This window comes from Dromiciops gliroides, chromosome 4, assembly GCF_019393635.1.
Source record: "Dromiciops gliroides isolate mDroGli1 chromosome 4, mDroGli1.pri, whole genome shotgun sequence".
NCBI classification, from domain to species: Eukaryota; Metazoa; Chordata; class Mammalia; order Microbiotheria; family Microbiotheriidae; genus Dromiciops; species Dromiciops gliroides.
The window spans coordinates 155,254,020-155,259,219 of record NC_057864.1 but is presented as its reverse complement, the minus strand read 5'-3'; the positions used below and the strand labels follow the sequence as shown (position 1 = coordinate 155,259,219).

General features: G+C 39.1%; 1 pseudogene; it reads left to right on the top strand.

Moving 5' to 3' along the window:
* The first annotated feature begins 371 nt into the window (after positions 1-371).
* LOC122752804 lies at positions 372-795 on the top strand (annotated as a pseudogene).
* The last annotated feature ends 4,405 nt before the right edge of the window (positions 796-5,200 follow it).

The following is a 5,200-nucleotide window of genomic DNA, read 5'->3' as shown; positions in this document are numbered from 1 at the left end:
AGTATAGGGCATGTGGGTGGCACAGTAGAAAAAGTGCTGAGCCTAGAGTCAGAAGACTCATCTTCCTGAGTTCAAATCAGGCCTCAGACAGTTATTCTGTGACCCTGGACAATTGTTTGCCTCAATTTCTTCATCTATAAAATGAGCTGGAGAAGAAAATGGCAAACCACTCCATTATCTTTGCCATGAAAACCTCAAATGCAGTCATGAAGAGTTGGATATGACTGAAACAACTGAACAACAAAAGAGGTTGGACTAGCTGTCCCAAAGACACTCTCATCTCTAAGATTCTATCATTTATCCATTATACTCAATCCCCTTAAGAGCAGGGGCTGTGAGTTGATTGGTGGGGAGGGAACCTAGACACTGAGATGGACATGTTCCTAATGATCCAGAACCACAAGACAATGATCTTCACAGATTCAAAGGAGTAGAGCACAGTATTTGAGCTGAAGCACATTGTGGAAGGCATCTTCAAGAGGCTCCTGGATGAGCAGCAGCTCTATAAGGATGACCAGCTGTTGGATGAAAGTAAGACCCTAGGCAAATGTGGCTTCACAAGTCAGACAGCCAGACCTCAAGCACTAGCCACTGTGGGGCTGGCCTTTCAAACTGATGACATATTTGAGACATTGCACATTGAGTCTTTCTCCAGCCCCCCAGAACTGTCAGATGTCATGAAGCCTCAAGACTCTGGAAGTACCACCAATGAGCAAGCTGTGCAGTAAGGGCCCAAGGCCCCACCCCCTACAGTGACCTAATACAATAAAAAATTTTGGTGTAAAAAAAAAAAAAGCAGGGACAGTGTCTCCTCCTCCCTTTTTATCACTCAAATATCTAAGGAAAAAATTGTGCACACAAAGGGCTTTCAGAACTGGTAGTTTAAGAAGATTGGCTGATGATTAATTCAAATTTCTGAAATGTTCCATTTGCATCTAAGGTTATATCACAATATGAGATTGAAATCTCCATGAAGACAGGAACCAAGTGGTACCTAAATTTGTATGTTCTCTCCACTCCAAGTGACAGTGATTGGCAAATAATAAGCAAATATTGAATGCTTGTCGACTGTTAAAAAGTACCCATTTAATAAATATTTATTAAATGAAAAAAGTCAGTGAATCATTTCACGACAACCATTCAGGATGTGGAATTTGCTATTAGTCTGTTGACACCTACTGGGGACAAAAGCAAATAGAATACAAAACCCCACCAAATCCCAAATGTTTGTTTTCCAAAATTCAACTTTTGGAGTTGGAATATTTTATTCTTTTTTTTCTCATTTGCTTGTTTGTTGTTATTGTTGTGTGTGTGTGTGTTTGCCAAATTCACTTGAAGTAATAAGTAAGTTTAAGGATCCCGACTCTAAGTTCTTTGGTAAAACCAAGTACTCTTCTATTTTGAAGGGAATGGGAGCTCATTTTCTGATGCTGCAGGAATTGAATGGCTGTTCTCAATAAAAAAAAAAAAAACAGAAGATTCTGATCCCCTTTGGCAGAATAACCTAATCTGCCAGATCTCAACTCTGTGCCTTTTTCCCTTCCCCAACCACCATGCAGCAGAAACATACAATTTGCTTTCTTGTTGATTGTCAAGGTGTGGAAACCATATTTCTCTTTTTTGCTTTAACCAACCCTTGCCTCAGCCCTTGGCAAGCCTTTCAAATAAGTCAACCCAGGTGGGTCAATGTAATCAACAAAAATCTCAGAGAGTAAGAAAGGATCACAGAGGCCACCTCATATGTAGTCCTGTTGCTGTCCTTCTCTTTCTCATAAGAATGTATTTTTGCTTGTCAATGATTTCCCTAAAATAGAGAGTGCAAAAATGTGGTCGAGTGGCTATGTCTAAAATCCTCTCTACAAGTTTTAACATTATTTTCCAATCTTTCCTTGAAGAGATCCAGTGATGAAGATCTCAGATCTCTTAGAAAAATATGTCTGTTTCATAGAAGATCTTTTTATTGAACAGAATTCTGCCTTCCTGTAATGTCCAACCATTGGTCCTAGTTCTGACTTATGAGACCAAAGAAAACAAATCTAATCTCTCTTCATGGCAATGCTTCAAATATTTTAGTACAACAATAGTGCGCACTTGAAGTCTTCTCTTTTCTAGCACAGGATAAATGACTACAGAGATTACATTTGCCCCATTCATTCAAATAATCTTTGAATATCATAATACAGAACCTCTTACCCATGTTGGTTGATCTCTTCAATTTGCCAATGTCTCCCATATATCTGTGAGACATCCAGAACTGAACAGAGTCAATTATAGGGCAGGGTTTTTTAAGTGGGGTCAATGGACCCATAAGAGGCCTTTAGATTGATTTCAAAGGACCTGTGTGACCTTCGATGAGGGTGAAATTTTTATTTTCAATAACCTCTAACTGAAATTTAGCATTTCCTTCAATTATTTAAAAGCATTGTTCAGAGAAAGGATTTATAGGCTTCGCTAGATTGGCAAAGGGGTTCATGACATATACAAAAAATAGTTAAGAACAACTGGTATGGAGGAAATATACATTTTTACTCTGAACATTAAGCTTCTATTAAATCAGCTCAAGATCTTATTAGATTTGGGGGAGGGGAGAGTTGGCAATTTACACTGTTAACTCATATTGAGCTTGTAGTTCTCAGAAATCTGAAGACATGTCTAGACATGTCCCATTCTGAACCTGTAAGACTTTTTTTTAAATTCAAAGTTTGAGTTTGCAGTAAATGATTTCTGGGTTCCTTTCCATTTCTAACATCAAACGATTTTTAAAATTATGCACCCCTTTGGATTATCCATACCTCTTTTCACTAGTGTGAATAACTTAGAGTTGACAGAATATGGAAGCCTTGTAAATAGGAGGTTGGTAATCAATATTTATACCCACTCCCCATGGAAAGTAGTAATAAGAAATGCTATAAAGCACTATTATCAGGCAACTAGATGGTGCAGTGGATAAAGCACAGGCCCTGGATTCAGAAGGACCTGAGTTCAAATCTAGCCTCAGACACTTGACACTTACTAGCTATGTGACCCTGGGCAAGTCACTTAACCCTCATTGCCCTGCAAAAAAACCCCAAAAAACAAAACACTATTATCCACAATATTAATTGGGCTTTTAGTCAAAAGAGTCAAATAGGATTTGCTTCTCAGAAATTTTACAGAAACAAATTGTCTAGCCAAACTATCCTACTTAGTACTCCAACATTCCATTTCTCACTATCATGATTTTGTCTAGGCTGTTCCACATGATTAGATTGTTTTCACTCTTCACTTCTGCTTTTTAAAAACTAACTTGCTTTTAATTCTCAAGTCAACTTTCACCTTCTCCAAGAGGCCTTTTTTTATTTCCTTTCACTGCTATGAGTTGGTTCCCACTCCCACCCAAACCATTTTAGAAGATATGGATGTTAATATATACATTTGTTTATACATTTTGTTCCCTTCAGAAGAATTTATCCTCCCTGAAGCCAGGGATTGTTTAATTTTTTGTCACTGAATCCCCAGTTCTTAATATAATGCCTACCACATAGTTGGCACTTGACAAATGTGTGTTGAGTGGATTACTGAATTTTTTCAAGCATTTATCAAGTGTCTACTATGTATCATGCTCTGTGCTAAGGGCTTTATAAACATTGTTTTTTATTTTATGCTCACAACAGCCTTGGAAGGTAGGTACTATTATTATCATCATTTTATAAATGAGGAAACTGAAAAAGACAGGAGTTAAGTGATTTGCCCAGGGTCAATCAGCTAGTGTCTGAGGCAGTGTTTGAACTTAAGTCTTCCTGAATCAAGGCCCACCACTCTAGTCACTGTACCACCTGACTGGCCCTAGCTTAATTGAAACTTATGGATCTAATGATTTTGCAGAAGTTTGAATAAATCACTACTTTAGTTATAAAATTAAAGATATAGATTAGAATATCTCTAAAATCCAGTCTAACTCCAGAGTCTTTTGAATTCTCTATAACCTGAGCCCTAATGTGGGCTCCAGCTCTGCTTTTTTGTTACTTAGGTAAAGTCACTTGACTAATCTTTCACATGGGATCATTCATATCTGCCAAGCAAATTCACTGTTGAAGTGATTAATTCTATAAAAGTTATGCGGATTTTCTGAGAGCCAAGAAGGTATAGTAAAGCAAGAGCTCTCCTGAGGTCTCCCAAATTCCCCTCTAAACAACTTAAAATAACACCTCAAAATGAATTTTGGAACAACATAATCAACAAAAGTATAGAATGAAACAATTTTCCAGACCAAGACACTTTAGAAGATCAAGAGAAAAGTCCCATCTCACTGAGGTTACAGTAAAGCACAGTCCAGTGCAGACAGCATGGGCAAGTCAGTAGCAGACCACAACCTAGCAAGGCAGCAGCAAGTCACAGAACCCAACATGAGCAAGCAATAAGGCTGCTCAACCATGCTTGAGCTATCACTCCCATGCCACCATCCAGAAGCAAAGCCTCATCCCCTCATGTGAGCCAGCAGAGAGGTCCTGCACACCTGTGAGTCAGCAGAGAAGCCTAGCAGTGAGGTCCCACTCCTTGTGCAAGCTAGCAGAAGGTTCCATCCCCACAAGCTTGTATAAGCCATTGGGACAGTTGAACCAGCAGCAGTGACTTCCAGAACTCTCAGCCCACAGTTGGCAAAAGGGTTGGACAACTCATCAAAAGGAGACTATGGAGGGGCAGCTAGGTGACACAGTGGATAGAGCATAGGCCCTGGAATCAGTAGGACCTGAGTTCAAATCCAGCTTCAGACACTTTACACTTACTAGTTGTGTGACCCTGGGCAAGTCACTTAACCCTGATTGTCTCACAAAAAAGGAGACTACAGGGCACATTTTGCTGGCACTGTGTGCCAGACTCTGTTGTATTACTTAAATAGGAATCAATGTCATAGATCTAGGTCATAGTCACAGGGGGAGGATGATCACTAACACACTAGAGCCTGTGAAATCAGGAGAGTGGGGATTCTGGTCACAGATGCAGAATGAAAAACAGTAGTAGTGGTAACTCAGAGCAGAATACAGGCCAGAAAAGCAGTGACCACATCCCTTCTTAAATCATATCACATAAGAACTGAAAACTTACAGGTCCCAAGAATTAGATCTGAAAACAGCTATGCAAAAGACCTGAAACTCAAGACAATATTACCTCCAAACCAGTAGCAAAGCCTAATTTTAACATAATGTTAAAAGTCAAGAAA